Source organism: Seriola lalandi, unplaced genomic scaffold (assembly GCF_002814215.2).
Source record: "Seriola lalandi dorsalis isolate HSWRI2012SDOR001 ecotype SW California unplaced genomic scaffold, Sedor1 jcf7180002054899, whole genome shotgun sequence".
In the NCBI taxonomy this organism is placed as follows: domain Eukaryota; kingdom Metazoa; phylum Chordata; class Actinopteri; order Carangiformes; family Carangidae; genus Seriola; species Seriola lalandi.
In genome coordinates, this window is record NW_019525451.1 from 1,259,248 (window position 1) to 1,271,211 (window position 11,964).

Below are 11,964 nucleotides of genomic sequence, written 5' to 3' on the forward strand. Positions count from 1 at the left end.
ACGGCCCATACTTGCGTTCAAACAGCAACCTGCAGTTCCTCTACTGACCACTAGAGTCTGACTCCAACAGTGAGTCAATCCCCATAGACTCCCATGTTAAAGTGTCCAACTTTACAGCAGAAATAAACATCTTTACAGCCTGGTACAAAAAACTGTTTCTCTAGAGCAACGTGTTTGTAAAACTCACCTGTTTACATTTTCTTAAGGACTAAAGTTATGCATAATTGAGGGCGTGGCCACTTTGAGTGACAGGTGGGTGAGCGTACGTTTGTCACAAACTGACATGCACCAAAGTGTCAGCTCCACACACGCCCTTCCTCTTTGTCCATTTTTGGATTATCTGTGAGTTAGGGGCAAAGTCAAGTGCTTTTAACCACATTCCACAACCTTAACTGCATGTTTACGATTGTAACCATGACAACAAACCTCCTCTGACCTTTTAGGATTTTAACCCAAACCGTCTTTTCTCAGGTGAAGGCTGCGTCTACAGAAAGAAGCCTGAATTGTGCAGATGTGTTCAGTAGGCTGTCACCATGGAAAATGTACAGATGGCGGTGCTGTCATGACGACAGCTGCTCCTTCGTCCTCTCCTGCCTCCAGCTCCTCCGTGTGCTAACCATCTCCTATCGTGTCAGACTCCTATCATGTCTCACCTGCGCGCTAGCTGCTGTCACCAATCACCTGATCGCCACCCGACTCCTCAGCTGCTGCTCATCACCTCATTAGCTCCCGTGTACATACTTGGCAGCTTACCGGCTGTTGTTTATCAGGTATCACTGCAGTTTCCCGTCTAATTCTCTTCACGTGTTCTAACTACCTTCTGTCTCCAATGGTTTGATGCTTGCTTCTGGGTTTGTTTGTTGTGCTGACTGGCAACCTGTTGCTGATTATAAGCCAGGAGTCTGCTCATTGGTCCCAGTTGCTGCATAGGTGCTGAAAATATACAACCACTCGAGTCACATTGTTTTACTAATTAGATGGAAAAAAGGACAAATCTAATAAAAGTACTTATTTTTAACTTCTCAGCTCTTTCCTCTTGGCAGAAATGTTTACTTTGTTGACCTTTTTATTTAATAATTGCCCCAGTTGTTTCATCACCTGTTACATGTGCTGGAAATACTGAAAAAACAAACAAACAAACAAAACAGTCAAAGAATGCCACAATAATGTTTTACACCAGATTAGCTCACTGGATATTTAGTTTTTTATACATCAAACAGGTAGAAAACCATTTGGATTTCTTAAATATTGGCACAAATCAAACTTTAAATGTTTAAAAGTCCAAATTTGATCCAGTAGTTTTTAAAATATATAATGAAAAAGCCTGGAGCCATGCTAGCAGCTCCATGAGGCTGTACTCACAGCTAAATGCTAACATCAGTATGCTAAGTGGCAATGCTTAACATACTGATGGGTTACCCCCACTGCTAGCCTTGTAGTCACAACATTTAGATTAGCCTAAATTAGCAAACGGTATATAACTCTTTAATTAGCTGAGGTTTTGGCTTTGCAGCCATTTTGGCAAAGGTTTGTTGACACTTGTTGTGAGATATCGTGGCTGTTAGAAATTTCCAAAGTCTTAAAATTATGAGACTGTCATGAATGTTTTACCATCTCAGCTGCTCATAATCACTGCCCAGACAATATGATGTGAATGCAGCATTAAAAACAAAGTGCAGCTGATAGTGATGGGAATATCATTAGTTTGGTCACAAATCAAAACATTGGTCTCTGTTGAAACTAGTTTCTCAGCTCTTTTCTGTCTTAAATACTTTAAAAAGTCAGACGGACAGACTCTGTGTGCCTTTACTGACACTCACCTGATAATTGTTGCTACTCATTTGTTCTGCACTGTTGGCAGAAAATTGTCTTTCTTTATTTCAAGGATTGAATGTTGTGATTGTAAATCATATTATTAGACGCCATGCAGCATCTTTGTTTGTAGTGAATTGGCGGCTCTGGCCATTTGCCTTGACGGCATGCAGAGCGAGTGACTGAAGATGTGTGAACTCTCCACCGCAGGGATCCACCGGCAGTCCTGCAGCCCTGCAGCGTGGTGACGGCACCATGCCAACCTGTGCCGGGCTCCCACCGCAACCTCGTCCAAAACACTTAATCAAAAGGGACACTCTCTCCACTTGGTCCCACATGAAAAAGCTGTTGGCCCACACTGTGCGTCTTGGCAGCTCGGCGGAGAATAGCCCAGATTGGTCTACTATCCACTACGCTGCGAGGGCATTGGAGGAGGAGGCCTGCGATACAATCTGCATTTTCTAGCAGGTAATTGAAGCTGTTGGGACACAGCTGATGGTGATGTGTCCCGCCATGGCCTAATCAGCCTTTCTGTCTATACAATCAGCGCTGATGGATGTTTATTGTCTCCTCGAAACAGGCTCTGCATGTCACTTCCCGAGAAGTTGATTTGAGCCGCTGAATGAATGTCAGAGGGAAAATTACTGTAATTTTACTCGTCAAGCTTTATTGTAGCATGTACCCTAATATTAAGGTCACCTTTTCTCTGACTTCTCCAATACATTTACACTCTGCTGTGCAATTTCACTCCTAAACAGAGAACATGTATGAATCTTTTCGTTGGATAACAGTGGGAGTCAAACTTCAGGTTAAGGGGTTTGACTCTCATTGCACCAGTCCTATCAAAATAATTGGTATTATTATATCGTAGTTGTAGTCAGGGACATACTTGTAGTGAGTAAGACAGTAAGTATCTGGGGTCCCAACGTTTGAAATTTTATGTTCTTAGCATTACAAGTAAACTTTTACCTTCGGTTGGCTTAATAGATAGTGTGACAGACTATTTCTTGTATCTAAAATAATGTTTCTAAAGCTTTATTATGTTGCTCGTACTGTGTATTTACAATATAGTCTGGAAATCATTCATCAAACAGAATGAAGCTTTCACAAATCTCCTTGTTTATCGAGTCCAGAATGATCAAAAACTAAAATAAAAGAACATATCGGCTTCGCTTTAGCAGAATTAGTCTTCAAACTCAAGACAAAGTGTCTGAATTGCTCTCCCTGCCAATTTATAGTAAGATGCACAACATTTAAAATATCTCCATGTTCTGTTTTCTTGATGAGAGTTTAATTGAAAGAGATTCATTGCTCACATTAACTGAATAAATGTTAACACTGGCTGATTCAGGAGAAAGCTTTAACGCTGACATTCCCAAGGACGGAATAAATGCACTGCGTGAGATTTAAAGGGGCGACCGAGGAGGCGAACGGGAAAATAATCAGATTTAGAATAAAGGAATAAGAAGACGTTAAGGGCAGGAATCGTCTAAGTATCTTTTAATTAATATTCCTTCTTCGTTCTTGAGTAAACCTTTCAAACAAGTTTCTCATGCAGCAAAATATAAAGTGTTCAAAGTGAAACCCTGAAGTAAAATTTGATTATTGATGTGCATGAACTCAAAGTTGTGATCAAGGCAAAGAGAGAAAGAAAATTTGAATATTTGACAGTCACCCAGGCTTTTTATTTATTTATTTTATTTATTTTTTACTTTTTATCCTCCCACCTTTGTTAACATGCACGCTGCCTCTCCAACAATTCACATATACCTAAGCAGTCATGTAATACCGGATCAAAAAGTTTAATTAGGTCAGTGTGTTCTGAGGATGACTGTGAATGGAGTTTTTTCTCTTTGAACCTTTCTGTGTCAAAACACTTTTTCATCTTAAAAAGCCCAATCTGTGGCGGCGTTGTGAGGCATTCTTTTGAAAAAAACAAAAAAAGTGTGTGTGCGTGGTTGTCTGTTTACACAGCGACTTATTAGTGCCACTGTTTTTTTCTTTTTTCTTATTTCGCTGTGAAATTCAACACCTGCGCTCGATGTACTCACTGTGAGAAGAGCATGTGATATGTGCATATTTTTTATTCATTTCATCAGTGTATTAATTAATTTAACGTCTAATGTGGATTAATTTCATGAAAATGATCTGATAAGCAGTTAATTGTTGTTCAAGGAGCATTCGTGGTCCAACAGTTACAAAGAATGGATTTAATTATATTTATTTAATTAGCGCACACACACACACCAGTCACTGATTGTTTTTTGGGCTAAGGAATCACACATAATGATCTTCCAAACACTCTCATCAAAGAGATGCAACTATCAATTACTTCCATGACTGATTAAGCTGACAATATTTATTTATTTCAATAAATAAATTGTTAAAATATCAGACAGTTGTCACAAAATACCTGTTACACTATCCCAGAGCCCAATGTAAGATATTCAGTATATACACAAAAATATTCATTGATTATTAGCAAATTTAATAATATTATCAAACCTAACATATTGATCTCCTTGATGCTGCCTTATTAGCTTATTGTTTGAAATTTGAGTTGCAAAATTACATCATCAGCCTAACAGACTTGATTATTGCAGAAGATGCTTTTATGTCACCAAGATGTTGCAAAATAACTTAAATGAATAATAATAATGGGAAACAAGTTTATTCATTTTATTGCTAAGAGCTGAAGTTGAAGCTAGAGCTAGCATATTTAGCTTAGCTTCAATACTTAGATATGTTAAGGAGTAAGTATCCAAAGGTAAAGGAGTTTTTACAAAATCTCTATTAGCCTGAAATTTCATTTATTAACTTATTTATGTGCTTTTATTAAACTGATTAACTTCTGGTATTGAAAAGCATGTTTTCTCAATATAAGGAAGTGTTGTTTTAGTTGTTTAAGTATTTTTCCTTCACAGGTGAAACTGCACTTTTATTGTATTATTATGAAAACGCACATTTCTGTAAGATTTAATTTCGTTGTTTGAATATTCTGCAGAAACACAAGCATGTCAGTTCATCCAGGTGAGGCAGTTCTGGCAGTTAACGGTCCGTCTGGCCCGTGTGTGTCTGCACCAGGTCGACTCTGCCTTCGAGCTGAGTCAGGGGCAGTCCGGCCCACGAGCCCAATAACTCTGGCAGTCCGTTCACTATTTTACAGCCAATTTACAGCAACATTGCTTAAGACTGCATGCCGCATGAATTCGGTCATCACACATTCCAGTCACAACTGTCCTGCTCTTCACCCTTGTTTGCTTCCAGTTTCCCCCAATTGCGTTTATGCCAGCGACCTGGCAGCTGGGGCTCTTTGTTGTATTAGCCTTAGAGATGGAATAATTAATGTCTGCCCACTCGCGCCTATGGGTCATGATTAAATTCATGTCACAACATTCGCAGGTACTCAAGCCTTTAGCAAGTAGCCTGAGAATTAAAAAAAAAAAAAAAAAAAGATTTGTGCAGCACTCTTTGGGTGAGGTGTGAATTGAAATAAGTCATTATCTACAGAAAACACCTTCCCGAGAGGCAGCGAGGAGAGGCTTCAAAAGGATACTTTATTGTCGCAATCCAGACACATTGCAGAAAATAGGAGAAGCGTGCAGGGAGAATCTCTGTGAGGCCGGTTATTGCAAGCCGCTTAGGTAACTGCATTAGACGCCAAACATCAAAGCCTTACATATTCAAGGAGCCCTGAGATGGCGAGAAATGTACAAATGGATTATTCCTTGGGTAAACACACATAGAATATGAGCACGTGACCGAGTGAGAAGCAGGGTCTGCAAACTGAAGTAGTTCAGGACGACGGAAAGTGGTAAAATATGATGAGAGGAATGAAAAAAGGATGTGTTTCCAAGAGAAGAGGTGGTATCACCGCAGACCACACAGAATCAGACACCTTTCCTGCCAGCTCTTACCAGTACAATCAATTCAGCTACCCACAATATCCAGCTGTCACCAGTGACAGTATTAATATTATGATGCTTCTGTCGTGCTCTCCTCCTACATTAGCTGCCAATTCTAAGGAAACTGTTACCCAAGGTGTGTGAGGCTGTGATGATGAAGCATAAAACCCGGAGCCTACAGGAGCGAGTCACTGTATCGGAGACAAATGGAAGAATGAGTCTGTGGAAGTTCTGCGGATATCTGGTAGGATGTCTTGTGATGAATGGCTAACCTTGTTTCCTAAACTCTGCTCACGTTCAGCAGCTTCATCACTATGCAGCTCTGTCTACATACATCTAACTCACTGCGTGATTTATTGGAAGGTATGGCAGAGTTACTAGACCTTGCATCAAATGCCAAGGCAATTTTGTGCACAAATACAAATGCTTATATAGACAGTGCGAAGAAAGGTACATTTGCGAGATAGATGAATGGTTGAATTGCAAAACATTCAGGTGCTTAAAAAACTATTTTGCTAGTATCTCTGTGAAATGCTCTGCATCCAGTGGCAGTGGTACATACACTTTAATTGAAACTAATTTCACCCAGAAATGATGATTGATTAGTTCAATCTCAGTCTCTATACCAGAAGACTGACCTTTCTTTACCTGTTAAATATTCATGCTGTCTTGTTGTGGAGGTCCCATCAGGATAAACCCACATCAATAAAAGATATTTAGTTTCGTATTAATGGAAAGGAGATTTTCAACATTATTCAGAGGACTGAAAGTCTTAAAAAATGGCATTGAATCACAGTTACGATGTGTATTACGACCATCTGGTTAAGATTTAGAATCCCAGAAAGCTTGTCGCCCACTCATAAAGCTCCACGGTCCTAGCCTGTGGCCGACTATTTAAAATGCACCGTGCATGTGTGGATTTCTTCTAAGGATAACAGCAGCACTAATGTACAATCTAAGAAGATTGTTCTGTAAGCCTTAAAAGATCATATCTGATAGAAACGAGATGAAACCATTTCAGACAAAGCTCAACGTGAGCACCAGAACTGGTGCAAGAGGTGCAAGACCAGAGGCGGGGTTATTCACTTATCTTTGTGGCCAAAGCTCTCCGGCAAAGCACCCCTCCTGGCATTTAAAACACATGTCTGCGATAACATCATTGGTTCTTTTCTCTCTCTCTCTGGCCTCCAGAGAGAATCTCTGAGCTTCTCTAAATGTCACGTTAAGTGCTTCTCTTGTCCCACGCTGACACAAAAACGAGGTGCTCTCTGAATACAAAGGAGGCCATGCTGGATGGCTGCCATAGCTCAAAGAGAGCGACAGTTATCTGCTCTCCTCTTTCCTGCTCTCTTCCTCATTTGTTCAAACTGTCAAAAGTAACATTTAGTCTCTAATAGGTTTACCCAAAGGACAGGAAAGACTTCCACTCCTAACTAAATTTCAGTGCAAAGCTGCATTCATAAAGCACAAGTCATGGCTGTTTGGAAGGTGTGTATTAATATTATACTCAGTGTAACTCAAATTAAACACTCCTCCCTGTAGTATAGGTGTATCTATAAGCAGAAAGAACAAAAGCAGTGCACTAATTGACTTGTAACTTAATATGAAGAGGACAATATAATAAGGACCTCCAGGTAAGAAACCAGGAGAGCAATTATTACTCCTTTAAATGCTAATGTCATAACAAGATGCTATTTTAGCTGCCTGTGGCTGTGCTTGAGCAAGTGTGATACAGAAATTGGATGCCTCCTTTTTGGTTTCCTGTTAATAGCAGCTCCCATAGTGCTATTTTTATCAAACCTGAACACAAGGTGGGAAAGTGCACCTAGAAAATCAGCAATTAAAACATGTGGTTATGTCAACACAAAGTACCATTATATATATATATACCATAAAGTACCATAAAGACTTGAAGCAGCTAGAGGAACTAGCTAGCCTGGCTTTGCACACACACACACATATATATATATATATATATATATATATATATTTTTTTTTTTCTAAAATCAATCAGCCCAAGCTCTAAAGCTAACAAGTTAGCATCTTTTACTTGTTTGTCGAATCTGAACATAAAACGAAACATAAAAACAGCAATTTGTGATTTCACAGGGTTAGCCGTTTCCCCCCGGCTTCCTGTTTTTATGCTAAGCTAAGCTAACTTTTCTACTGACTGTAGCTTCATATTAAGCGAACAACATGACTTGAAAAAAGATATTTCTCCCCACTCCCACTAAAACCACTAATTCATAAAGACACGATGTGCTAATTAGCTAGCTGTAGAGGTGCTTTTAGGTGGGTTTTTTAAACTTTGGACCAGTGCTGAACTGGCCGTCAGCATACTGGGACAAATCCTTGTGGGCCACCACAATGGCCGTCTATTAGAAGATCCATAAAGGTTTTACCAGCCCTGCCAGTCTCTTTACAGGCCCTCTCTGTGTGCCCATCATTCAGGGTGCGCATTATGGCATCACAACACAATGGAAGTGTTTCCAGCAGGGGTGTTTGTATTTTGTCTATTTGCATGTGTTTTCTTAAGCTGCAGTGCGTCGAGCCGTCAGAGCCTCAATATTTCTTTCTTGTGGAACAGAATCCGGAAGTTCCAGTGTTACTTTGACTCTGTATTTATGGATATAACGGATGATAGAGAGTAAATGTGCAGAGTTTGGTAATGATGCAGACACAAGCAGGAGTTTGTCTTACAGTAAAGTCTGAGTTTAGTTTTATACCCATGAGCACACTCATCATACATTACTCTCTTCATATATTTGATCTCTATTACCTGTGTTCCCTCCAAAGGATCCACTGCCGCTGCTGCTGTGTCTGATTTGCCCTGTGGAGTCCAGGCCTCCTCGCTCAGTGGGAGGATAAGAAAAAAAATCAGTGCAAACCTCGTCATTTGTCTGCTATATATAATTCTTTACTGCTGGTACCTTTTCTGACCTGCACAACGTTCATAGGGGACAATGAAAGGAAACGGTGAGATGCTTCTCTCTTTCTCCCCTCCCCACTGCAGCGCTCTTTCATCTCTCCTTCCCACAAGGCTGATTCACCACTTGTGACCCCTGCGGCTGCCTTGTTGAAAATAGACAACAAAGTGTCTGAGATGAAAACCGGTGGGCAGTTGCAGGCTAGATTGCCGCCCGGCTTCAAGATGTTTCGGGCAGTGGCGAGCGCTCTTGCTGCGCTGACACTTCCATTTGTCTGGATTTTGGTCACACTGCAGCCTGTCAGACTTTTTTTTTTTTTTTAATGGAAGATTTAAAATGCCTTTAAAAAAAAAAATGAAGAAAAAAGAGAATATACATTGTTTAAATATTTCCTTTCTCTGAGTTGTTATTTTGCGTGTAAATACAGCCGAAATCACAGCACAGCCGTCGCAGTTATAAAATCAGGATTTTAGCAGCAGAGTCTGGTGCAGTCACTATTTCAAACTTGTTCCATCGTCTTGACAACGGAAACCGCAAAACAGATCAATGAGAACAGCTTTATTGGGAATTCGGCTGTATTAAAATACTTAGTGTGTGAGCACAGAGAGGAGGAGAGAACCGGATAAAGAGCTGAAAGCAGCTGACACTAGGCTGAATACAAATATGAAGCAATGACGTCGGTTGTTTTCAACTAGGTCCTCAATTTTGCACATTGACTGAACGTGGTCGAGCTACTCGGTTTTGGTCTTGTGGAAGAAATAGACGAGAGTTTTCTAACTATGAAACAGTAAATACATGTATAAGGAGGAAATGCATCTACCAACGTTTATTGTATTTCACCTTATTTCTTTGATTTGTCTTAATTTTGACATTTTAAATCTTCTGTATTTTTCCGCGACAGAAACACTCAAGTACTTTATAGAAAGTTGTTGTTACTGTGATGGGATGTGTCGCTGTGGCAACCTTTCACTCAGCACCTCTCCTTTTTGAAGTTGCATCTTCTTAAACTGTTTTGAAAAATCACTGTGTTTGAATGCATCTCTCCTTGAATTATAAATCACATGTGCACACAGACAGAAAAGTCACCTGTGTAAAGGTCTTTTCACTTCTCTATCATCCGATTCTTAAAGAAACTTATCGGAGAGCAGGAATACTGTAAGAATAACTGTACACAGCGATTCAGGATGCAGAGCGGTCTGAATCCATCTAGTCCTCTGCAGGCGTAGATAAGAACCTCCTTCATGAATAAAGATGTTTAGGCATCCTCTCCTCTCCGTGTTCAATGTGTACTTGTTACAGCGGCCATTATTTATAGCCCCACTAAGGCCCGGAGTGGTGAGAGTGGGTCTCATGGGGAATTGGGAAGTGGAGCCACTGCTACCTATAGTGGGAAAGATATACCACCTCACCCCCGCTGAGAACTTCGCGCAGGAAATGAACTCATAAATCAAGCAGTAAATTGAGTGTAGGGCTGTGCTTACTCATCTCAAGAGGTCCGCTCCTCTTCCTCCACACACCCCTGCTCCTTTTTACTGCATGACTAATGCAACGCCGCAACTGCGCTGTCCGCATGAGTGTCTTTTCCTCTGCTAAACTCTTCACAAGTGTGGATTTCATTTTCAAGTAAGCTTCATAACTTTGGCATGGAGGCTACAGAGAGCGTAGGAACATCTAAGAAAAGGGGACAACCGCATCAGCATCTTGTCCCGCCACTGAACTTCATCGCCTTATTGTGATGCGGCTGGTGAGAGCTGTCTGTCTTTTCCCGGACACAGCCTGTGAAGAGTCTCCCCTGCTCGCCTCCGGCTATCCCCACAGTCACAGGCCCTGTCCGGAGGAATTAAAATCTCTATTTATCAGAACTCGACTGAAGCTGTCTGGGGACTGGCTGGGGAAATGGCACACAGGCGGCCTCTTCCTGCCGTGGGACTCTGATGGAGAGTTCAACATGAAGGGATGTGTCCGTGCTGGGTGTTTCTTGACAGCATGTGAAAAAAGAAAAAAACACTCTCATCCTGGCTTCAAGCTTTGTTTCAATTTGTTTTAATCATTCAATCACTCTTTAAAAGAAACACCCAAAGAACATATTAAGACTGATCCTTGAATTCGAGCAGTGAACGTGCATGTATAAGTATGTGCATATGTGCGGAGCCTGCCTGCTGAGCTCTGCTCCTTATTAAAGCAGGAACTGTGTCGCCTCCTGCAGCCGCTCTCCATCACGGCAGCAGTAGGCAGCATCTCCTCTGACAGAGGGAAGACTCGCCATCACTCCTCCACAGTGAGGCCACGGGACCGGCAGAGCTGAGATCAGATCTGTACTGACCTCTGCTGGTGAAGTAATGCACATGTCAGGGCGACCGGCACAGTTATGGAAATCTACCGCACACACCACGACATGTGGCTGCAGCACAGATGTTAAGTTCAGCTGCTCCGTTCGTGTATCTTTTGTCAGCTGATTTTCTTGACTTTAGACTTGAGTCTTTCCAGATTCCTGCAAGAACAACTATAACTTCTAAACCTGGATCCATCTACCCTGCTGTTTTCTGCCCACTCCCAGAGCTGTAAGTCTTGATTCCAACTCCACTTTAATGCTTTTAAATATAATTTGAGTCCATTTGTCAGTGGAGGAGAATAACTAAATACATTTACTCCAATATTGTACTGAAGGACAATTACTTGTACTTTTTATTCCACTACATGTATCTGACAGAAGTGGTTACTTTTCAGATTTTATATATTTTTTTTTAAAAGCGTATCATGAACTTATGAAATACAGCCCAAGCTGTGTATAGTTGCAGCGGTTTCCAACCTTTTTGGCTTGTGATTGCTTATTAATAAAAGCGGTGTCTAAATGGGGGGGTGCTGTTAGCAGTGCCACCAAAGAGTGATTTCCTTCTGAACTTCTCAGATGCTTTCGCTTAAGTAACTGCTTGAGGCTCAAAGAGGAAAAATTCATCCAATATTTCACAAAAAATATAGATTTGAAGGGGAAAAAAAGAATATGGATATAAAACCCCTTATCTTATTTATCTTATGACTCTTTGGAGGGGCCTGACCCTACGTTGGGAACTAAACTAAACTACTAAACTGTATATAAAGTAAATTTGCATAATAACATACCACTTTTAAGAGCTGCGTGACAAGCAGGCAGCACAGCTGGTGCTTTTCTTAAGTATAGGATCTGAATACTGCCTTTTTTAAAGCAGTGTGTCATCACCACAGGGGTCAGGTGGGGGTTAATTTATTTATTTTAAATAACAAGACTGATTTTACAAATAGGAAAAAGTCACCTTCACCAGCAGGTTATTGAGTCTGATGCT